The sequence below is a fragment of the Pristis pectinata genome, chromosome 11, assembly GCF_009764475.1.
Source record: "Pristis pectinata isolate sPriPec2 chromosome 11, sPriPec2.1.pri, whole genome shotgun sequence".
Lineage (NCBI taxonomy): Eukaryota > Metazoa > Chordata > Chondrichthyes > Rhinopristiformes > Pristidae > Pristis > Pristis pectinata.
This window is the reverse complement of record NC_067415.1, coordinates 87912305-87937989: the sequence shown is the minus strand read 5'-3', so window position 1 is coordinate 87937989 and position 25685 is coordinate 87912305. Positions and strand designations below refer to the sequence as shown.

The 25685-nt window shown below is 44.4% G+C and overlaps 1 long non-coding RNA gene across 1 annotated transcript in view; it reads left to right on the top strand.

Moving 5' to 3' along the window:
* The first annotated feature begins 10778 nt into the window (after window positions 1-10778).
* The window catches only part of LOC127575807 (uncharacterized), a 40195-nt gene continuing 25288 nt past the window's right edge, over window positions 10779-25685 (top strand). Inside the window, exons 1-2 of the long non-coding RNA XR_007957128.1 lie at window positions 10779-10910; window positions 11677-11830. This is a non-coding gene — a long non-coding RNA (uncharacterized LOC127575807). The remainder of the gene's footprint in view (window positions 10911-11676; window positions 11831-25685) is intronic.

Genomic DNA, 25685 nt, shown 5'->3' with positions numbered 1-25685 from the left:
GGGCACATGGGATTAACGTAGATGGGCAAAAGACTTGGCATGGACTTGGTGGGCCAAAGGGCCTGTTTTTGTTCTGTACAACCATATGACTCTATGACGATTATCAATTACTGAGATAATTTGGGGAAAAGTGGGAGGGAAATTGAACTAAGGGAGAAAAGAGTTATCTGGATTCAGTTATTTATCTTACAGATATTGCACAACTGGACAATAAATCTTCTGCCTGTGATTCAGGCTCATTATGTTCAGTTTGGTAACATTCCTGAACTGGTTTCTCAAGTTAGTTTTAATTTACGCCAGTTAAAATAACATCGGAGCACACATCAATTGTGTAATATACAGAATAGCAAAGTGTAATTCTACAGTAGATAGACTTCTTTATTTCAAGTAAATTTTTATTGAGATTTGGTCTTTAGTGGCATAACAATGATGCAAAAAATATCTCATTCAGAGTGATAGACTGATACACCTGGGGCATAGCATGTAACAGTAGAAAGGTCAAGGTACAACTTTATAAAACTTTGGTTAGGCCACAGCTGGAATACTGTGTGCAGTTGTGGTTGCCACACTACAGGAAGGACCTGATTGCACTGGAGGGGGTGCAGAGAAGATTTACCAGGATAGTCCCTGGGATGGAACACTTCTGTGATAAGGAGCGGCTGGATTGTTATCCTTGGAGCAGAGGAGGCTGAGGGAGGACCTGAAAAGGGTATACAAAATTATGAGGGACATAGATAGGGTGGACAGTGAGAAAGTGTCCCCATAACAGAAACATCTAAAACCACAGGGTATAGACTTAAAGTGAGGAATGAGAGGGTTAAAGAGGATCTGAGAATTTGTTTTTCACCCAGAGGGTGGTTGCAATCCAGAATGCAGTGTCTGAGAAGGCAGGTACCTCTCACAACGTTTAAAAAGCATCTTGGTGAGCACTTGAGTCGTCAAGACATAGAACATAGAACAGTATGGCACAGGAACAGGCCCTTTGGCCCACAATATTTGTGCCAACTATGATGCCAATATAAACTACACATCTGCCTGCACATAGTCAATTTCCCTCCATTCCCTGTCTGTTCATGTGCTTGTCTAAATGCCTCTTAAATGTTGCTATTGTGTCTGTTTCATCACTTCCCCTGGCAGCACATTCCAGGCACCCACCACTCTATGTGTAAAAAACTTGCCTCATAAATCTCCTTTGAATTTTCCCCTCTCATCTTAAACCCATGCTCTCTAGTATTTGACATTTGTCCTGGGAAAAAGACCAAATATCTAACCCATTTATGCCTCACATAATTTTATAAACTTCTGTCGGGGCACCCCTCAATCTCCAATGCTCCAGAGGAAACAATCCAAGCTTGCCTAACCTCTCCTTGTAGCTCATGCTCTTTAATCCAGGCAACATCCTGGTGAACCTCTTCTACACCCTCTCCAGAGCCTCCACATCCTTCCTGTAGTGTGGCAACCAGAACTACATGCAGTGCTCCAAATATGACCTTACAGTTTTATACGGCTGCAACATGACTTCCTGTCTTTTATATTCAATGCCATGACCGATGAAGGCAAGTATGTCGTACACCTGCTTTACCACCCTTTCTACTTGTGTTGCCACTTTCAGGTAGCTGTGTACATCAGTGGTCCTTAGGGTCCTGCCATTTACTGTACAGTATACTTTCTTCTTACATTTGATCTCACAAAGTGCAACACCTCACACTTGTCCAGATTAAACTCTATCTACCACCTCTCTGCACATATTCCTAACTGATCTATGTCCTACTGAATCCTTTGACAACTTTCCTCACTATCCACAATTCTGTCAATTTTTATGTTGTACAATTTTTATGAAGTAATCATTTAGTACCTCACCCATTTCCTCTGGCCCCAGGCAGAAATTCCCTCTTTGTCCTACCCGCTACCTAATTACTCTCTTGTTTTTAATGTATAAAATGCCCTGAGATACTGTTGAATCCTACTCACCAAGAACATTTCATGGCCCCTTTTAGCCCTCCTGATTCCCTGTTTAACTGTTTTCCTGCTACCTCCTTCAATATTCCCCAAGGGCCCTATCTGATTTCAGCTTCCTAATACTTACATATACTTACATATGCTTCAAATTTGCAAAATCTCTCGTCATCCAAGTTTTCCAATCCTTGTCTTTCTTCCTCAAGGAAACGTGAGGAAGGTTATGGATCAGGTGTAGATAAATGGGATGCGTGTATATGGCTACTTGATATTTGGCATGGATGTGGTGGGCCTGGTTCTCTGCTGGGTAACTTAATGACTCTATTGCTTTAGAGCCAATCATATTCCCTGAGGATGTCCTGTCTCATGAGTAGGACAGACCCAGCAAAGATGGTGATACTGTGTTACAGAAGCAGGACTTGACCTCTTTGTCACGAATCTAACTGTTGCAGATCCATCTGCCCATGGTAGTACCAATGGAATGACCATCATACAGTTCTAGTTGTGATGAAGTACTGCCTAGAGACAGGTACAAAATAAAGGGAAATTAACAGTGTCACAAGGAAAAACATTTTACACAGTGTGTGGTTGGAATCTGAATTGCTCTGCCTGCAGATGTGCTAATTATTATCTAATCTGTCTGCTTTCAACTATTCAGCCTGATGGATGATGTTGTTGATACTGCTATCACATGGTAGTAACTCACCAATAACTATCTCACTGGTGGCAAGGAACATTTGTACCATGTGTGCCAGGCATTGACCCACCCCATGTGTAGAGTCAAAATCCTAGAACTCACTATACAAACAGTATTGTTTTAGATCTTTGTATATTAAGAAAATCAAGGGATAAGGGGTTAGTGCTGGAAACTGGCACGGAAGTAAGAGATCAGTCACAATCTTACTGAATGGCAGAGCAGGCACAAGGAGTTGAAGGGCTCACTGCTTCTACTTAGGTTTGTAGGTTCGTATTGTGAGAGCACCTTTACCAGTTCAAGAAAAAGGCTCATGGTAGCATCTCCATGGAAGAAAAGGATTGGCAATGAATACTGGCTATACCACAACCCATGACTGAATAAAAACTGTCAGTATCTGACCATTATTACCCATTGAGGTAAACAGTTGTGTCATATTTTGTTCTAATTCTGACTTTCTGGGTTTGAACTTGCTCTTCACAGGGCCCCACAGTGAAGACTTCCAGTTTTAATATGATTATTACACCAATCAAGCTACTCTTTCTTAACATATAACTGCACATAGCTTTTTACATTTATCATTGTGTTTTTTTAGATAAACCTGGTGAACATTGACAGTAGTGACTGGAAGTTTCAAAGATGTTCCCACTCAGTCTCAGTACAAGGTTAAGGGCTGGGGGATCTTGAATTTACAAAATCTTCTTAGTGGAAGTTGCTATTGCTGAGCTGTACCTGTGCTCTGCATTATATTCTGCTAATAAGCAAAATGAATAGACAGATCAATGAAATAAGATCTTACTAAATGTGATAACAATTCTGCATTAAAACAAAGTGAATCTTGCACCTTATCTTTAATAGGAGATTCCTTGACAGTTTGACATTAAACTTAAAGGATGGCATTAGATCTTTCTATTCAAAGAAGTATGAAATTAAGGCTTCAGTACATGTTAATACAGCTATTAAAAATGCAAACGGTTGCACTCCAGGCTAGACAGCTGAACTGACTATACCTTTATAAAAGCCAATTATATTCACATTTAAATGCAAGGTGCACGAGGAAGAAAATGGGGACAAGCTTCGTTTAAATGTAGTCTTCTGAATATTTATTAAACATAATATTGACAAGTAAATCATTTAACAAGTTTCAGTGAGTGCACAAAAGATGAGATTGATTTTGCAATTACCCTTCACATCCATATCACAGGATTCTTATTAGCTCTGAATGTCCTAATTAAATACCTTACACCTCGTATACACTACAGAAGAAACCCTATTTAGACTGCATTTATCCAAATTGAATTCACTAACTCTGACATGTCTGGAGTGCAGAGGAATCTGCTAAATGACAGATTATAGCTATAGTGCACATTTTACAAGAAAGAGAATGTTTCCTGGACCGTACCACCAAAATCAGCCAATCGTGATTTCCACACTAAAAATCAGCTACCTGTGACAGGATTCCGAAAGCTAGCTGCCCGTAATTGCACCCCAAAGTCAGCTGTTGATAAATGGATCCTCAAAATTAGCTGCCTAGGATTCCATCCCAAAATCAGTGTGTGATTGCAACTCTCCAATCAGCTTTGTGACTACAATCCCAAAATCATAAGTCCTTCAGACCCCAAATTATCTCTATGTTATTGAAACTGAATCAGCCATCAGTGATTGGATCCCTGAAATCAGATGTCAATAGTTGTAACTCCCAGAATCATTTATCTACAATTGAACTCCCAAAATTACCTAACTGTGACTGTACTTCCAAAATCAGGTTTTGATGGTTGGGTTCCCAATATTAGCTGTGCATGATTGCATCACCAAAAAGAGCAGTCCATGACAAGATGCACAAAATCAACTGTCCGTAATTGCATCCTGAACGTAAACTACAAATCACTGCACCACAAAAATCAGCAATCTGCAATCATACCCCCAAATTTTCCTACAGTTATTGTATCTCCAGATTCAGCTGTTTATGATCTTATTTCCAAACTCTGCTGTCCATAACTGAATCTACAAAATCACCTGCCCCATGAATGCATCCCCAAAACTGAATGTCCATGATTCCAGCTCCAAATCATTGTCCATCATCAGGTCCAAATATCAACTATTAATTATTATATTCCCAAAATTAGTTGCCTGTCTCTGAATCTGCAAAACCAACTATTCATGTTTGCAATCTCAAGACCAGCTGTGTGTGAGTATTACCATGTATGGTATCACATACCAGCATCAGTTGTCTGTGACTGCTGAACCTAATTCAGCCATTCACAATTAGGTTCATAAAATCAGTTGTTTGAAACTAGAATCTTGACCTTAACTTTCTGTAATTGGACACCCCAAACATGTTTTTGATGACTAAACCCCCAAAACTAACTATCTGTGATTGCACTCCCAAAATCTGGATTCTGTGCTTGTTTCCCAAAGCCAACTGTGTATAACTGCACACACAAAGTCCATTGCACTTGATCACGTCTTAACATTGCACTCAGAATGAGCTGACTGTGATCGTATCCCATTATCAGTTGTTCCTGAGCAGATCCCCAAAGGCAACATTGGAGGACTGAATAGCTGAAATTCACTTTCCGTACTTGAAGCTCCAAAACAAGTTGTCTGGGTTTACATCTCCCCAATCAGGGGTCCAAGACAGCAACCCCCTACAACAAAGTTTCCTTGTTGTGTCTCCAAAGTTAGCTATAGGTCTTTGAACCTCCAAAACGAGATGAGGTGACTGGATCCACAAAAGCATCTGTTGCTGTGTGGATCCCCCAAATTTAATGCCTCTGATTGCACCCTCAAAATCAGATGCACATGATTGCATACGCAAAATGAATGGCTGGTGACTGCATCCCCACTTCAGTTGTTCCCAACAAGACTCCCAAAACTGCCTGCCTCTAATCACAATGCCAATTTCAGCTCTGTGATTGAACAGTCAAAAATCACCTGTCTGTTATTGTTCCTATAAACCTAGTTTCAAAGTGGAGATTCACTGATGACATTTTGTGTAACATTTAGTTTACTGGAGATGGGATAGCTTTGTCTTCAGTGTACAGCTGAGATGTTACATTTTATATGTCTATGTTGCCTACAACTGGATGATGCATGAGTAGTTAAGATGATGAGTTCCTGCTAAATTTGGCCGAGGGGACCAAATGTAACACTTCTGAGTTTGCTAATGACACAAATTTCAGTGCGAATGTGAGTATGTTGATGATGATGCTAAGAGGAGATCGACAAGCTGAGTGAATGGACAATGATATGGCAGTTGGAGTACAATATGAAATTATCCACTTTGGTAGAAAAATGGAAATACTGAAAATGTTTAAATGGCGAAAGATTGGGTGATTTTAATGTTCAGGACTGTGTGTTCATGAACAGAAATCACTCAAGTCTGGCACACAGGAGATGCAGGCAGTTAGGAAGGCAAATGATGTGTTGATCTTAGATCACTCCTGCTGTATTGTGTATAATTTTGGTCATAATTATGGTCATACACATGGAAACGGGCTATTCTGCCCATCACATCCATGCTGACCAGTGGGCACCCAGTGGACCACTTAGCCCATAGACTTCTATTCCTAGATGATTTAAGAATTCATCTGCACACTTCATAAATGATGACAGTGACTCTGCTTCCACCACTGTCTTCAGCAGTGCATTCCAGGTATTCACCACTCTCTGGGTGAAAAGGATCCCCCTCAAAATCCCCTCTAAATCTCTTCTCTCTTATCCTAAATCTATCCCCCCTAAATATCTGATAAGGGGAAAAGTTTCCTGAGATCTACCTTGTCTGTCCCCTAATAATTTTATATACCTCAATTATGTCTCCTCTGAGCCTCCTCTACTCCAGGGAACATTGATCCAATCTCTCTTCATAACTAAAACACTCCATCTGAGGCAACATTCTGGTGAATGTCCTCTGCACCCATTTCAGTGTAGTCATAGCTTTCCAATCATGTGGTGACCAGAACTGCATGCAGTACTCCATCTGAGGTCTGACCAAGGTTTTATAAAGTTTTATGTTGGTCACCTTAATAAAGGAAAAAGGATTTACCTGCCATGGTGGAAGTGGTTTCTGGAATGGCAGGTTTGTCATTTGAGATGAGATTGAATGGGCTAGGCTTTAATCCTCCTGATTTTTGCACAATGCGCAGTGACCTTGTTGAAAATTCTCAGAGGACTCGACAGGTTTGATGGGGGTAGGATATTCTGCCTGGCAGAGGACTTTAGAGCTAGAGGCAACTGTATCAGAGAAAGGGATAGACCATTTAGGAATTAAATGAAGAGAAATTTCTTCACTCAGAGTAGTAAATCTTTGGAATTCTGTAAACCAGAGAGTTACAGAGGCTCAGTCACTGACTGCATTCAGAAATGGAATCTGAATTGGAGCGTTATTCATTTGTTACCCATTGACTTCAGTTTTACCAGGGATCCTTGATACTATATTTACCTAAGGATGTCAAGTGCAATCACTCCTGCCTCATCTCTGGAATTCTGGACCTCAAATTCTTAGTTGATATTTGGACCAAGGCTGTAATGATTTTGAGGACTGTGAAACCTAAACTGGGCTCTGGTGGTCTTGTTGATGATTGAGACTAGACTGGTTGGGCAGTAATTAGATGGATAAGATTTGTCCTGCATTTTGTGGACAGGACATACCTGAGCAATTTTGCACAGAATTCTTGAATTCTAAACATACTCCTCACTTTACCTTCCTCTGACCCATGCCTCCCCCTTAGTCCCTTGCTGTGTTTTCACTATCTCTCCTGATTTAGCCCCTGTCTGACCAGACAACAGAGGCAACTTTATCCACACCCCCTCTTAAATAATTCCAAACCTGACATGATGTTGACCTCTTTTTCTGCTGCCTTCACCTCCATGCCTATTTCTTTCACCAGAGCTCCTTGCACCAAACTGCAGACCCTTGTTCCTGTCTCTAGAATTCCTGTCCAGCACAAGTGCTCCTTCCAGCCTTACTAGGTCGATTCACTGCAAACTGCAGTTATGATATTGATAGTCTCATTTTTTTCCATGGCCTTAACTTACTTTAACGTACCCCCTCCCCCTCTCCCTACACCTTCTGAATTTTCAGAACCTCACTCACCAAGGAATAACTCTAACATCGCCATCAAACCTGCTGAAAAAGTTGGTACTGGTGTGGCTTGAAAACTGCCCTCATAGACACCTAATGTCAGCCTTCATACCTCCCATGGACCACGACCCCACTATTGAACATCAGCCAATCTCCCAGACCATCATTGACTTCATTTCTTCCACAGCCTCCAGCTTCAGAATGAGCTGTCCAACACAGCCTGCATCTATGTCCTCCCAAGATCCACAAATAGGATTATCCTGGTTGACCCACTGTTTCAGCCTGCAATTGCACCACAGAGCTCATTTCTTCCTGCTTTGACTCTATGTTTTCTCCTTTTGTTTAGTCCCTTCCAACTTACACCTGTAATACTCTGATGCCCTCCATCACTTTGACAGTTTCCAATTTCCTGATATCAACTGGTTTATATTCCCATGGATGTCCAGCCCCTCTGTACATTCATCCTGCACAAGAGAATCTGAAAGCCCTTCCCTTCGTGCCCAACCTCCTCCACCACCACTCTCCTTCATCTGGCTTTACTTTCTCCAAGTCAAATGTTCACTTAAGGGAATTCTTACGGGCCCAAACTATGCTTGTTTTTGGAATATGCAGGACTATCCTTGTATTCAGACCCTGTCCCTCAAATCTTTCTCTGTTATGTTGATGACCATATTGATGCCACTTCCTACAATTGTAGAATTGAAATTTTCATTACCTTTACTGCCAATTGCCACTCAGTTCTCATTGTAACTTGGTCCAACTCTGACTTTTTCCTTCCCTTTCTCAACATGTCTATCTTTGTGTGAGGGGATTGTGTTGTGTTGATAAGACTACCAGTTCTCAACCACACCTCCTCCCACCCTGTTGTTCCATCCTATCTGCTCTAATGATGACATTTTCCACATAAGATGTCTTCTCTAGTCCTTAACCGTGATTTTTGTTCTACCATATTTGACAGGGACCTCAATGTCATCAGGAAACAGAGAGAGGGTGAACAGAACTCCAGTGTATTTAGGAGTCCAGGAAACTGAACCCATGAAGACTTTTAAAAGAATGATTTACAACTCCACAGACATAAAAAAAACCCACGTGGGAAGCTGAGCTCCTTCAAATTTTATAAGAAGACCAAAACAGAAACTGCGTGGGTTTAAACTGCATGCAGAATACAGATCCTCGGTGGGTTGAAAAAGTGTGGAATAAACATTCAGGAGAGTTTAACATAGAACAACATAGGAACAGGCCCTTTGGCCCATCATGTCTGTGCCAACCATGATGCCATATTAAACCAATCCCATCTGAATACAAAAGTGGATTCACTGAAACTGGAGTTACAAGCAGACAGGGTGGTGAAGAAGGCCTTTGGGACGCTGACCTTCATAAGTCAGGGCACTGAGTATAAAGGTTGGGAGGTCACAGTGCGGTTGTACAGGACCTGGTGAGGCCACACTTGGAGTATTGTGTTCAGTTTTGGTCGCCCTGCTATAGGCAAGATGTTATTAAACTGGAAAGAGTGCAGAAAAGGTTTACCAGGATGCTGCCATGACTTGAGGGACTAAGTTACAAGGAGAGGTTGGGCAGGCTGGGACTTTATTCCTTAGAGTGTAGGAGACTGAGGGATGATCTTATAAAGGTGTATAAAATCATGAGGGGCATAGATAAGGTGAATGCACTGTCTTTTTCCCAGGATTGGGGAATCAAGAACTAGAGGGTATAATTGTAAGGAGAGAAGAGAGAGATTTAATTGGAACTTGAGGGGCAACATTTCACACAGAGGGTGGTATCTATGTGGAACCAGCTGCCAGAGGAAGTGGTTGAGGCAGGTACAATAACAACTTTTAACAGAAAGTTGGACAGGTTCATTGATAGGAAAGGTTCAGAAGGTTATGAGCCAAACACTGGCAAATGGAACTAACTTGGATGGGGCACCTTGGTCGGCATGGACCAGATGGGCCAAACAGCACGTTTCCGTGCTGTATATCTTTATGACTCTATCTGCCTACATACAGTCCATATCCCTCCACTCCCTGCCTCTTCATGTGACCTAAAGCTTCTTAAAAGCCACTATAGTCCCTGCTTCTACCACCCCGGCAGAGTACTCCAGACACAAAACGTGACCCACACATCCACTTTAAACTGTCCCCTCTCACCTTAAAGCTTATGCCCTTTAGTACCTGACAGTTCGACATTAGGGAAAAGATTCCGGCTGTTTGAAATGAACGCAGTAAGCAGAGTCCCGGTGAGTACAGAAGGAGAAGGAAAAACGGCGCTCCAGTGTATGTTGAAGCTCCGAGGGGTGAGGTACTGAAGCACAGTTACATCAAAAACGAGCGCGGTCAGAAGGAGCGCCATAACGGAGATCCGATGAGTGAAAGGGCAACGTTGGAAATAGGGATCGTCAGGATAAACTGCCGCGATAGAGCCGGTGAGTTTATACTGGCCCTGGGTATAACGTTATACTGGGCCCAGGTAACAGGGGAAGATACCTGAGGTTTAACGGTAAACCGGGCATTTTAAACGACTTCCAATTGGGATTATACCGCGCGGGGTAAATGTCCGGATGGAGGTCTCGACCGAAACGTCCGCTATCCATCTGCCTCCACAGATGCTGCTCGACCCGCAGAGTTCCTGCTGCTCTTCGTGTTTTACACTGTCCCGGCGGGTTTAAAACGGAAAGCAGAACTCGGTGGGTGGGAGCCAGAGGACGGTGGGTGGGAGCCAGAGGATGGGGCGGGGGGGGGGAGCCAGAGGAAGGGGGGGGAGAGGCTCCGGTGGGTGGGAGCCAGAGGAAGGGGGGGAGGGGGCTCCGGTGGGTGGGAGCCAGAGGAAGGGGGGGAGGGGCTCCGGTGGGTGGGAGCCAGAGGAAGGGGGGGGAGGGGCTCCGGTGGGTGGGAGCCAGAGGAAGGGGGGGAGGGGCTCCGGTGGGTGGGAGCCAGAGGAAGGGGGGGAGGGGCTCCGGTGGGTGGGAGCCAGAGGAAGGGGGGGGGAGGGGATTCCGGTGGGTGGGAGCCAGAGGAAGGGGGGGGAGGGGATTCCGGTGGGTGGGAGCCAGAGGACGGGGGGGGGGGGGAGGGGGCTCCGGTGGTTGGGAGCCAGAGGACCGGGGTGGGGGGGGGCGGTTTGTCGGAGGGAGGCGGCGATGGAGCTCCGGTGAGTGCAGAACTGCGGAGAATAGTTTCGGTGAGTTTTGAGTCGCGGCTGATGTTGGGCGCGGGATCCGGGGGTGACGGTGTCCCGTTACCGTGGGACGTGGGGAAATGGAACCGCGGCAAGTTTAGGAGGGAACACGGGGTACCGAGACCACAAAGGATTAGACGGAGCACAGGGTGCACAGTTCCTGTGGGAAGGATAAACGGTGGGTCAGGGATTGCGGGCAATGAGCCCTGGGTTTAAGGGACCGGGTGAGACAGTTGCAGTGAGTTTCAAACAGTCACGTTTACACGCCAAATGTTCGCAGCAGATGGAACCCCAGCAGGAAAGGGAATTCCGAGAGTAAACGAGGCGCGGTGCACAGTCCCGGCAGAGATTCCCAGGGAGGGGAATGTGTCCGGGAGAGGCGGCGGCGGCAGCAGCGGGGACGCAACCCCCAGAGTTAGATACAAGCGCGAGAAACGGGGCAGTGAGTAAAGGGGCGCGGAAAACGAGACGGGTGAAACAGTTTATAATGAGGGTGGGATAGTTCCGAGAGTTCAAAGAGAGCGAGAAAGCGAACCACTTGACTCTGACAGGATGGTTCGTCTGAAGCCAGAGTGAGAGTTTCGGAGTTTAACATCAGCACGGCGCAGATAGTAGCGGGAGCGCAGACACCGGCGCCAGGTCCACCGGCGGCGAGGGCAATGCGCCAGTAGATTGCAGTGGAGCTCGGAAATTGTGGGGAAGCGCGGCTGAGCGCCAAAGTCGGAACCAGCCGGAACAGGTTTGTGAGCCGGCAGTGGGTGTGTTGTAGGAAGTCCTGGAAACAGAAGTTTGGTCGTAAACGGAGACCCTGTCAATTCAAAACGTGTGCGCGAAACAGCCGCGGTGAATTAAACTGCGCCACTGCAAGTTGGACAGTCGGGCGAGAAGCGCGAACCCTCCTGAGTTGGAAGGGATTTCAGTGGGTGAGTAAAGGGTGCGGGTTTTTCACGCAGAGGGTACGTGGAACAAACTGCCAGAGGAAGTGGCAGAGGCGGGGACAATTACGACGTTTAAAAGACATTCGGACAGGTACATGGAGAGGAAAGGTTTAGAGGGACATGGGCCAAACGCAGGCAAATGGGACTAGCTCAGTCTACACGTTGGTCGGCATGGAAGAGTTGGGTTGAATGGCCTGTTTCTGTGCTGTCTAACTCTATGACTGAAGTTTTGTGTCATCCACAAATTTAGAAGCTTGCACCCCAAAACAAAATCATTAATATTAATTCTCAGAAAAAGCAAGGACCCTAACATGCGGGGAATTATTCATCTTCCTCCTGTCGGAAAGCAGCCAGTTCCTGTAACCTTCTGTTGCCTGTTACTTAGCCAGCTTTATAGAACATAGAACAGTCCAACACAGGAACAGACCATCTGGCCCACCATGTGTGTCCTGACCACAATGCCAATTTAAACTGCACATCTGCCTGCACATGGTCTGTATCCCTTCGTTTCCAGCCTGTCTAAATGCCTCTTAAACGTGGCTGTCATAATTGCTTCCACCACCTCCACTGGCAGCTCATTCCAAGTACCTGCCACTGTGTGAAAAAAGCATCTTGTCAACCTCCTTTAAACATTCCCCCTCTCACCTCAGAGAAATGTCCCCCCTAGTATTTGACATTTCTATCCTGGGCTCTATCAACCCTACATATGTCTCTCATATATTTAAATATTAGGGAGACTACAACAGGATGAGGGAGGGAGGAGGTGGCTAGCGTAGACTGGAATCACAGGCTATGTGGTGGGACAGTTGAGGAACAATGGGAGACTTTCAAAGAGGTTTTTCACAGTGCTCAAAAAAGTATATTCCCATTAAAAGCAAGGGCAGTAAGGGTGGGGAGAGCCAGCCTTGGATAACTAAGGAAATAAAAGAAGGCATCAAGCCAAAAGCACAAAGTCACTGAGTAGTGGGAAACTGGAAGATTGGGAAAACTTCAAAAAGCAACAGGACCATTAAGCAAGCAATAAGGAAAGGGAAGATAGATTATGAAAGTAAACTAGAACAAAATATAAAAACAGATTGTAAAAGTTTATATAATTATTTAAAGCAGGAAAGGGTGGCTGAAGTGAACATGAAAGATGACAAGGGGGAATTAATATTGGGTAATGTGGAAATGGCCGAGGCCTTGAACAACTATTTTGTTGGTCTTCACGGTGGAGGACACGTCTAACATGCCAAAGAGAGATGTTGTGGATGTGATTGTTGGGGGTGGGGGGGGGGGGGTGAGGACCTCCATACAATCCCTGTCACTAAAGAGGTAGTGATGAGCAAACTAGTGGACCTAAAGGTAGACAAGTCCCCTGGTCTTGATGGGATGCATGATGCATCCCAGGTTACTGAAAGAAATAGCAGAAGTTATGGTAGAGGTGTTTGGGATAATTTACCAAAATTCTCTGGACTCTGGGCAGGTCCTGGTGGTTTGGAAGAGCGTCATTGTCACACCACTGTTTAAAAAAAACCATGTAGTCAAAAGGCAGGTAACTATAGGCCAGTTAGCTTAGTGTCTGTAGTCAGGAAAATGTTTGAAGCTATCCTTAAGGAAGAAATAGTGAGACATTTAAATTGAAATGTTTCCATCAGGCAGACACAGCATGGATTCAGGAAGGGCAGGTCTTGTCTGACAAACTTACTGGAGTTCTTTGAGGATATAATGAGTGCAGTGGATAGAGGGGAACAGATGATTGTTGTATATTTGGATTTCCAGAAGGCATTTGATAAGGTTCTGCATAAAAGACTTATCCATTAGATAAGGATGCATGGAGTTGGGGGTAGTGTATTAGCATGGATAGAGGACTGGTTAACCAATAGAAGGCAGAGAGTTGGGATAAATAGGTGTTTCTCTGGTTGGCAATCAGTGGTGAGCAGGGTGCCGCAGGGGTCGGTGCTGGGCCCGCAACTGTTCACGATGTACATTGACAATTTGGAAGAGGGGACCGAGTGCAGTGTATCTAAGTTTGCTGATGGTACTAAATTGAGTGGAAAAGTAAATTATGCAGAGAGTCTGCAGAGAGACAAAGATAGGTTAAGTGAGTGGGCAAGGGTCTGGCAGATAGAGTACGATGTTGGTAAATGAGAGGTCATCCACTTTGGAAGAAAAATAGAAGATCAGATTATTATTTAAATGGTGACAGATTGCAGCATGCTGTTGTGCAGAGGGACTTGGAAGTGCTTGTGCATGAATCTCAAAAGGTTGGTTTGCAGGTGCAACAGGTTATCAAGAAAGCAAGTGGAACGTTGCCCTTCATTGCTGGAGGGATTGAGTTTAAGAGCAGGGACATTATGCTGCAACTGTACAGGGTACTGCTGAGGCTGCACCTGGAGTACTGCCTGCAGTTCTGGTCTCCTTACTTGAGGAAAGATATACTGGTTTTGGAGGTGGTGTGGAGGAGGTTCACCATGTTGATTCTGGAGATGAGGGGGTTAGTCAATGTGGAGAGATTGAATTACCTGGGACTGTACTCACTGGAATTCAGAAGAATGAGAGGATCTTATAGAAACATATCAAATTATGAAAGGGATAAATAAGATAAGAGGCAGGAAGGTTGTTTCCACTGGTACATGAGACTGGAACTAGGCACCATAGCTTCAGGATTCAGGGGAATAGGTTCAGGATGGAGATGAGGAGGAACTGCTTTTCCCAGGGAGTAGTGAATGTGGAATTTTCTGCCCAGAGCAGCAGTAGAAGCTATGTCATCAAATATATTTAAGACAGTTAGATAGATTTTTGGATAGTAGGGGAATTAACGGTTATGGGGAAAAAGGCAGGTAGGTGAATGAGTCCACAGCCAGATTAGCCATGATCTTATTGAATGGTGGAGCAGCTTGACAGGCCAGATGGTCTCTTCCTGCTGCTATTTCTTATGTTTTTATATCCTTTTATCAGGTGACTCCTCAGCCTTGACACTCCAGAGAAAACAACCCAAGTTTGTCCAACCTCACTTTATAGCTAATACTCTAATCCAACATCCTGGTAAACCTCTTCTGCACCCTCTCCAAAGTCTCCACATCCTTCTTGTAATGGGGCAACCAGACCTGCACACAATACTCCAAATGTGGCCTAACCAAGGTTTTATACAGCTGTAACATGACTTCCTGACTTTTATACTCAACACCTCGACTGATGAAGGCAAGCATGCCGTACGCCTTCTGTCTTACCAGCCTGTCTACTTGTGTGGCCACTTTCAGGGAGCTATGATTTTCATCCCAAGATCCCTCTTTACATCCGAAGGATCCTGCCATTTGACCTCCCAAAGTGCAACACCTCACTTGTCCAGATTAAATTCCATCTGCCATTTCTCTGATCTTATTTCCAGCTGATCTGTATCCTGCTGAATCCTTTTGACAAAACCTCCTCACTATCCATAATTCCACCAATTTTTGTGTCATCTGCAAACTTATCAACCCAACTACATTTTTATCCAAATCATATATATAAAACAAACAGAAGTCCCAGCACTGATCCTTGTGGAACACCACCAGTCAGAATAACACCCTTCCACCACAATTATCCTCTTCTCCATGGCCAAGCCAAATTCAAATCTAATCCACCAAGTCTCCATGGATCCCATGTACCCTGATCTTCTGGATCAGCCTACCATGAGAGACTTTGTTGAAAGTATCACTAAGATCCATGTGTACCACATCCACTGCCTTATCCTCAATCTTTGTTACATCCTCAAAAAAACTCAATTGTTTGTTAGACATGACCTCCCCCTCACAAAGCTGTGCTGAATATCTTTACTAAGTCTATGCTTTTTCAGATGTGAGTAGATCCTGTCCCTAAGAACCTTCTCCAATAATTTCCCTACCACTGATGCAAGGTTCACCCGCCTATAGTTTCCTGGTTTATCTCTATTGCCCTTCTTAAACAGAGGAACAACATTGGTTATTCTCTGGTGCTCTGGGACTTCACCTGTGGCTAAAGAGGGTACAAAGATCTGTCAAGACTTCAGCAATCTCCTCTCTTGCCTCTTTCAATAACCTGGGATAGCTCCCATCAGGCTTTGGGGACTTAATATTCTTCAAAAGAATAGAACCATAGAAAGCTACAGCACAGAAAACAGGCCATTCGGCCCTTATTGTCTGTGCCGAAACATTCCGCTAGTCCCATTTACCAGCACCCAGTCCATAACCCTCCAGACCTCTCTCATCCATTTATCTATCCAATTTATTCTTAAAACTCAAGAGGGAGCCCGCATTTACTACATCAGATGGCAGCCTGTTCCATACTCCCACCACTCTGAGTGAAGTTCCCCCTAATGTTCCCCCTAAACCTTTCCCCTTACACCCTAAAGCCATGTCCTCTTGTACTTATCTCTCCTAATCTAGGTGGAAAGAGCCTACTCGCATTAACTCTGGCTATACCCCTCAATTTTGTAAACCTCTATCAGATCTCCCCTCATTCTTCTGCACTCCAAGGAATAAAGTCTTAACCTGTTCAATCTTTCCCTGTAACTCAACTCCTGAAGACCTGGCAACATTCGAGTAAATCTCCTCTGCACTTTCAATCTTACTGCTATCCTTCCTAGTTAGATGACCAGAACTGCACAATACTCCAAATTTGGCCTCACCAATGTCTTATACAACCTCACCATAATATCCTAACTCCTATACTCAATACTTTGATTTAAGAATGCCAGGATGCCAAAAGCCTTTTTTACAACCCTGTCTACCTGTGATGCCACTTTCAGGGAATTATGTATCTGAACTCCCAGCTCCCTTTGTTCCTCTGCACTCCTCAGTGCCCTACCATTTACTGTGTATGTCCTACCTTGATTTGTCCTTCCAAAATGCAACACCTCACACTTGTCTGCATTAAATTCCATCTGCCATTTTCTGGCCCATTTTTCCAGTTGGTTCAGATCTCTCTGCAAGCTTTGAAAGCCTTCCTCGCTGTCCACAACACCTCCAATCTTAGTGTCATCAGCAAACTTGCTGATCCAATTTACCACATTATCATCTAGATCATTGATATAGACAACGAACAACAATGGTCCCAGCACAGATCCCTGAAGCACACCACTAGTCACAGGCCTCCAGTCTGAGAAACAATCATCCACTACCGCTCTGTCTTCTCCCACACAGCCAATTTCAAATCCAGTTTACAACCTCTCCATGGACACCTAGTATCTGAACCTTCTGAACTAACCTCCCATGTGGGACCTTGTCAAAAGCCTTACTAAAGTTCATGTAGACAACATCCACAGCCTTTCCTTCATCTACTTTCTTGGTAACCTCCTCAAAGAACTCTACAAGATTTGTTAAACACAATCTACACACAAAGCTATGCTGACTATCCTTAATCACCCCTTGGTTGTCCAAATACTTGTATATCCGATCTCTCAGAACACCTTCCAATAATTTACCCACTACTGATGTCAGGCTCACTGGCCTGTAATTACCTGGTTTACTTTTAGATCCTTTTTTAAGCAACAGAACAACATGAGCTACCCTCCAGTCCTCTGGCACTGCACCTGTGGCTAAGGACACTTTAAATGTATCTGCCAGGGCCCCTGCAATTTCTACACTAGTCCCTCTCAATGTCTGAGGAAGACCTAACACCTCCTTCTCAATATCAACAATGCCCTAGAATATCATCTTCACCCTCTCTGATCTTACTGACCTTAATGTTCTTCTCCTTGGTGAATGCTGATGCACTCATTTAGTACCTTGCCCACTTCTTCTGGCTCCAAGCATAAATTCCCTTCTTTGTCCTCAAGTAATCCTACTGAGTTGCCCACTTATTTTTAAATCAGAGTCAGAGTACTACAGCACAGAAATAGGCCCTATCTCATCTGAGCACCTGGCTGGGCTTATTTCACAATACAAAGTCCAGTATGGCCCCTTCCCTGGTTGGATTCTCTACAAACTGTCAAGAAACCCTCCAAGATGTATCTAACAAATTCTGCCCCATTTAAGCCTCTGGCACTAAGGGAGTCCCTGTCAATACTGGGGAAATTAAAGTCTCCCACTGCAACTACCTTTGTGCTTTTACATCTTTCCATAAGATAAGATCTTTATTAGTCACATGTACATCAAAACACAGTGAAATACATCTTTTGTGTAGTGATTTTGGGGGGCAGCCTGCAAGTGTCACCCTGCTTCCAGCACCAACATAGCATGCCCATAACTTCCTAACTATGTCTTTGGAATGTGGGAGGAAACTAGAACAGCCAGAGGAAACCCACACAGACATGGGGAGAATGTACAAACTCCTTACAGACAGTGGCCAGATTTGAACCTGGGTTGCTGGTGCTGTAAAGCATTATGCTAACCACTATGTTACCATGCCTAGTCACCTAGTTCCTCTGTATAATCTGTTCATAATCTGTTCCTTTATCTCTCATTGACTATTGGAGGCCTATAGAATAATCCCATCACAGGGATTGTACCTTTCTTGTTCCTGAGGTCTACTCACATTGCCTCTTTGGATGAGCCCTCCACAAGGTCCTCTAAGTGCCATCATGACACTGTCCCTGATCAGTAGTGCATCTCCCCCACCTCCTTTACATTCCTCTCTATTGCATATGAAACATCTGAATCATGGAACATTGAGAAAAGGGCAGGACAGGCAGCTCAATCAAGTCTCTAATGGCTACAACATCACAGTATCCACACTATTAATGTTCTTTTTACACCACTGTTTCAACATTGCAGATAAGCTTATTATGTGGCACCTTATGCAAACCCTTCAGGAAATCCATGTCTATCACATGGACTGTATTACCCTCATCAATTCTATCAAGCACTTAAATCAAAAATTCTATACTCAGTTGAACACAATTTGCCTTAATCCATTTTTTGATTCTATTTGTTCTGTCCTGGATCAATGTTTCTAAAGGTTAAATTGACTGGCTTGTAGTTAATGAGGGTATCCTACTTCCCTTTCTGAATAAGGGGGTAACATTTACCTCCATCCAGTCCTCTGACACCACTCCAGTATCCAGAGAGCACTGGAAGATTATGTTCAGTGCCCCTGCAGTTTCCTCCCATGCATTCTTCAAAATGCCAGGAGGAATCCCATCTAGACCTGGTGACTCTCACTTTAACTTCAGTCTGTCACAATGTCACACAAAGAGCAAGATTGCAGAGAACCCAAATGCAGAACACCAGACCAAGACTGGAGTTGGGATGCTTCCTCAGTACCAAACACAGAACAGCAAACAGAAGAAATCTTGCCTCAGGACTCTGAGACAGAGTCCCAACACAGAAACAGGTTTTTCTAGGAGAACCCACAAAACTGGGACTGCTCACAAGTTAACAGCTCAAAGCAGCCAGGAGACAAAATATTCCCAGAGATAGACCAATAATCTGGCAACCAGTGTTTGTGAAACCAGGGTTCTTATACTAATCTCCTGATGGAACTCAGATGTGTGTCATTAGGCAAATAGCAGTGCATGGAAACCATGTGCTGCACAACAAGGCCCCATCAATGGGGATAAGGGGCAGAATTGAGAACCAGCACTTGGAACCATGACACAGTCAATATTTCCAATATTTCCAATATTTCCATGCTATCAATCTTTAAATATCTAGTGTCTCAACTATTTCCTCCACTTTTACTTTGGAAGCATCCTCTTTGCTGATAAAGACAGATGCAAAGTACTCATTTAGTGCCTTAACACTCAGGTGCAAGTGGAAGACACAAGAGACTGCAGATTCTAGAATCTGGAGCAACATACAAATGGAAGACCTCAACAGGTCAGGCAGCATCTATGAAGGGAAATGGACAGTCGACATTTTGGGTTGAGCTCCTTCATCTTGTCCATCGCTTTGTGTGTTGATCCAAGTGTAAGCTCCCATGTTTTTCCCTTGATGGGCCCCACACTTCTACAGTATGTACTATCCTTTTACCACTTATACACTTGTAGAACACTTCTGGCTTCCTAGTTATGTTGCTAGCTAGTCTTTTCTCAGATGCTCTCTGATCTTTCTTAATTTTCCTTCCACCTCTAATTCTTTTGTCATCAGCCTGGCTCTCACTGGTGTTCACAACCTTGTCATAAACATCTTTCTTTAGTTCCTCTTCACTTTTGTCTCTTTTATCATTCTTGGAGCTCTTGATTTGCAGATATACAAACAGAAGGGGAAGAGGGAGGAAGTCAGAAATTATTCTGCACCTGTTGTCCAGACCTGCACACTTTTTAGCCAGAAGGTCTCAAGACAGCCTTGTGTTACTTAGGGATATAATCACCTATATACAGGGAAAGGAGGTGTACACATAGAACATAGAACATTACAGCACAGCAAAGGCCCTTCTGCCCACAATGTTCTGCTGACCTTTTATCCAGCTCTAAAATCTATCTATTACTGCCCTCCCACATAGCCCTCCATTTCTCCATCATTCATGTGGCTATCAAGAGGCTAAGAGTCTCTTAAATGTCCCTAATGTATCTGTCCCCACAACTTCTGCCGGCAGTGCGTTCCACACACCCACCACTCTCTGTAAAAGAACTTACCGCTGACATCCCCCTTATACCTTCCTCCAATCACCTTAAAATTATGTCCCCTTGTGTTAGCCATTGTCGCACTGGGGAAAAAGTCTCTGACTATCCACTCGATCTATGCCTCTTATCATCTTGTACACCTCTATCAAATCACATCTCATCCTCCTTCTCTCCAAAGAGAAAAGCCCGAGCTCACTCAACCTATCGTCATAAGACATGCTCTCCAATCCAGGCAGCATCCTGGTAAATCTCCTCTGCACCCTCTCTAAAGCTTCCACATCCTTTCTATAATAAGGTGACCACAACTGAACACAATACTCCAAGTGTGGTCTAACCAGAGTTCTACAGAGCTGTAATGTTACCTTGCAGCTCTTGAACTCAATACCCCAGCTAATGAAGGCCAACACACCATACGCCTTAACAACCCTATCGACCTGCATGGCCACCTTAAGCGATTGATGGACGTGGACCCCAAGACCCCTCTGTTCCTCCACACTGCTAAGAAGCCTGCCATTTACCTTGTAGTCTGTCTTCAAGTTTGATCTCCTGAAGTGTATCACTTCACACTTTTCCAGGTTGAACTCCATCTGCCACTTCTCAGCCCAGATCTGCATCCTATCAATATCCTGTTGTAATCTACATCAACCTTCTACACTATCCACAACACCACCAACCTTTGTATCATCAGCAAACTTACTAACCCATCCTTCCATATCCTCATCCAAGTCATTTATGAAAATCACAAAGAGCAGGAGTCCCAGAACAGATCCCTGCAGAACACCACTGGTCACTGACATCCAGGCAGAATATGTTCCATCCACCATCAACCTCTGTCTTCTTCTATGGGTGAGCCAATTTTGAATCCACACAGTCATGTTTCCCTGGATCCCATGCCTCCTGACTTTCTGAATGTGCCTTCCATGGGGAGCCTTAAAAAATGCCTTACTAAAATCCATGTACACCACATGCATTGCTCTACCTTCATCAATTTGCTTTATCACATCCTCAAAGAATTTAATCAGGCTCGTGAGGCATGACCTATCCCTCACAAAGCCATGCTGACTGTCCCTAATTAGCCTATGCTTCTTCAAATTACCATAAATCCTGTCTCTAAGAATCTTCTCCAGTAATTTGCCCACCACTGAAGACTCACTGGTCTGTAATTCCCAGGGTTATCCCTTCTCCCTTTCTTAAACGAAGGAACAACATTTGCCACCCTCCAATCATCTGGCGCTACTCCTGTGGCCAGTGAGGATGCAAAGATCATCACAAAAGCACAGCTATCTCTTCCCTTGCTTCCTGTAATAACCTTGTATATATCCAGTCCAGCCCCAGTGACTTATCTATCCTAATGTTTTTCAAAAGGTCCAGCACATCCTCTTTCCTTGCGTTGACATGCCTAGTGTATTGGCCTGTTGTATGCCATCCTCACTGGTCTCTCTCACTGGTGAATACTGAAGCAAGACCTCCCCTACCACTTCCGACTCCAGGCATGTTTCCTCTTTTATCCCTGATCGGTCCTACCCTCACTCTCGTCCTCCTCTTATTATTCATATATGTGTAGAAAGCCTTGGGGTTTTCCTTAATCCTGCTCGCCAAGGCCTTCTCATGACCCCTTCTAGCTCTCCTAAGTCCATTCTTAAGCTCCCTCCTGGCTACCTTGTAACCCTCCAGAGCCCTGTCTGATCCATGTTTTCTAAAACTTCTTTCTTCCTCTTGACAAGATATTTTATGTCTCTTGTCAACCATGGTTCCTTCACTCTACCATCCTTACCCTGCCTCAATGGGACAAACCTATCCAGAAACCCATGCATGTACTCCCTAAAAAACCTGCACATTTCCACTGTGCACCTCCCCAAGAACATCTGTTCCCAATTTATGCTCCCAAGTTCCTACCTAATAACATCATAATTTGCCTTCCCCCAATTAAATACTTACCCATATTGTCTGCTTCTGTCCTTCTCCGAGGCTATGGTAAAGGTCAAGAAGTTATGGTCACTATTTCCAAAATGCTCTCCCACTGAAAGATCTGATCAGGCTCATTGCCTAGTATCAGGTCCAGAATGGCCTCTCCTCTTGATGGCCTGTCCAATTACTGTGTCTGGAATCCTTCCTGGACACACCTAACAAACTCTACCCCATCAATCCCTTTTACACTAAGGAGGTGCCAATCAATATGTGGGAAGTTGAAATCACCCATGACAGCAACCCTGTTATTTTTGCACCTCTCCAAAATCTGCCTCCCAATCTGCTCCTCAGTGTCTCTGCTGCTATTGTAGGGCCTGTAGAATACTCACAGCAGAGTGATCGCTGTCTTCCTGTTTCTGACTTCCACCCACACTGCCTCAGTAGACGATCCCTCCAGGACGTCCTCCCTTTCTACAGTTGTGACACTGTCCCTGATCAGTAAAGCCACTCTCCCACCTCTTTTACCTCCATCCCTGTCCCTTTTGAAACATCTGAACCCCAGAATATCTAGCAGCCATTCCTGTCCTTGTGACAGCCAAGTCTCTGTAATGGTCACCATGTCTTACCACGTACTTACCCATCTGCCTTGTCAGCTTGGACAGGGAAAAGACCTTTGAAAAAGTATTGCACACATACATGATGGACATGATTAACCACTTGAGAGACACAACAGACTGCAGATGTTGGGATCTGGACCAAAAAACAAGCTGTTAGATGAACTCAGTGGGTCAGGCAGCATTTGTGGATGCAACGTTGACTATCCCTTTGCTTCAACAGATGCTGCCTTACCCTCTGAGTTCCACCAGCAGCTTGCTTTTTACTTTGTATCCATTTGGTTAGCTCACCCTGGATCCTGTGTGATCTAACCTTCTGGGCCAGCTTACTTAGTGAGGCCTTGTGAAGGTCTTGCTAAAATCCAGTCTGCCCTCATCAATTCTCTTGGACACCTCTTCAAAAAACTCAGTCATATTCGTGACACATGATTTCCCATGCACAAAGCCATGTTGACTATCTCTGATCAGTCCTCGCCTTATCAACTGTAGGTAGATCCTGTCTATCAGAACCTCTTCCAGTAATTTTACCACTACTGATGTTAGGTTTACTAACCTGTGGGTCCCTGCTTTCTCCTTGCAGCCCTTCTTAAATAACGGCACAACATTTGTCAATCTCCAGTCTTCCAGTACCTCACCCATGGTTAATGATGATACAAATTTCTCCGCCAGGGCCCCAGCAATTTCTTCTTGGGTTTCCTACAATGGCCAAGGGTACACTTGGTCAGGCTCTGGGGATTTATCAACATTTATGTCCTTTATGACTGCCAGCATCTCCTCTTTTGTAAAGTGGATATATTTCAAGACCTCACTATTCTCTTCCTGAATTCTCTTTTTTTCCATAACCATTTCCATGGTAAATACAGATGAGAAATATTCTTTTAAGATCTCGTCTGTCTCCTGTGACTCCACACATAGGTGACCACATTCATCCTTAAGGGAACTTATCATCTCCCTCGTTACTCCTCTTAATGAACTTATAGAATCTCTTAAGATTCTCCCTTACCTTATCTGCCAAAGCTATCTCATGTCCTCTTTTCGCCCTCCTGATTTCCCTCATAAGAACACTCCTACATCCCTTATACTGCTCAAGAGATTCACTTGATCCCAGCTGGCTATACCTGACAGACGCCTCCTTTTTTCTGACCAGATCCTCACTATCCCTCATCAACCAGGGTTCCCTAATCCTGCCAGCTTTGCCCTCCACTCTAGCAGGACCATGCTGGCCCTGAACTCTCACAATCTTATTTTTAAAAGCGTCCCACTTGCCAGACATCCCTTTACCTGCAAGCAGCCTCTCCCAATCAACCTTTTCAAATTCTGTGTATCAAAATTAACCTTGCTCCAATTTAGGACTTGTGAACTAGTTCTATCTTTTTCCATAACTATTTTAAAACTAATAGGATTATGATCCCTGCTCCCAAAGTTCTCCTTTCAGCCACTTGCCTAGCTCCTTTCTGAATAGGAGGTTCAGTGTTGACCCCTCTCTAGTAGGGCCATCTATATATTGCATGAGCAAAATTTCTTGGGCACGTTTAACAAATTCCACCCCATCCAGGCCCTTAGCACTATGGCAGCCCCAGGCAATATTCGGGAAGTTAAAATCACCTGCTTTTACAACCCTAGAATTCTAACAGTTAGCTGGGATCTCCCTACATTTTTGCTGCTCTGATCCACACTGACTTTGGGTGGATGAGTGGGGGTGGGGGGTGGGGGGGTGGTGTGGTTGCTTATAGTACAATCTCATTAAAGTGATCACTTTTTTATTTTTGAGTTCACCCAGATACACTCACTGGATGATCCCCCAGGAATGTCCTCTCTAAATACTGCTGTGATGTTCTCCCTAATCATAAATGTAATTCCCTCTCCTCATTCACCTCTAGCTCTATTACACCTGCAGCATCTGTACCCCAAAATATTGAGCTGCCAGTCCTGCCTTCCCTCAACCATCTGTGATAGTTACAACATCTCAGTTCCATGTACCAATCCATGCCCTGAATTCATCTGCTATACTTGTCAGGCTTCTTGCATTAAAATAAATGTAGTTTAGCCTATCAGACCTCCTCACTCCCTGTCCTGCCCCTACCTGTCCTGCCTAATGGACTTGCTCACTTTAATTGCATTATTTGCCTCAACTTTTTCATCTGCCACTCTGCTGGTTTGGGTCCCACCCACCCACCAGACTAGTTTAAACCCTCCCAGGTAGCACTGGTAAATCTCCCCACCAAGATATTGGTTCTCCTTCAGTCATGTGTACAGCGCATCAGAGTGTGAGCCAGCGGCCTGCGGAGCAGAAACAAACTACCTTGGAGCTGATTGGTGGAGTGACCTATCTTCACGCAGGCGCATGACATCAGCCATTAGAGCGGGAGACGTTTAAAAAGAAGACCGCCATATCCAGCGGGCAGCGTTCAGAGTGGGCAGCGGAGTGAGAAGTAGTAGAGTGATAGGGCTTTTGCTCAACGGGCTTAGGCGGTAACAGGACAAGGCGAGGTAGGTTTACCTGTGCTAATTGTGGAAAGGAAGTAGTATGAGTGTGAGGCTGATTTTCTGTGCTTGGTTTCAGATATGGGAGGTCCTGGAGTCTCCCAGCCTCCCGGAAGGCCACATCTGCACCCAATGTGTCGAGCTGCATCTCCTGAGGGACTGTGTTAAGGAACTGGAGATGTAGCTTGATGATCTTCTTCTGGTCAGGGAGATTGAGGAGGTGATAGAAAGGAGTTATAGGCAGGTGGTCACTCCGGGGCCACAGGAGTCAGGCAAGTGGGTCACAGTCAGGAGGGGGAAGGGGAAGAGTCAGGTACTAGTGAGTATTCCT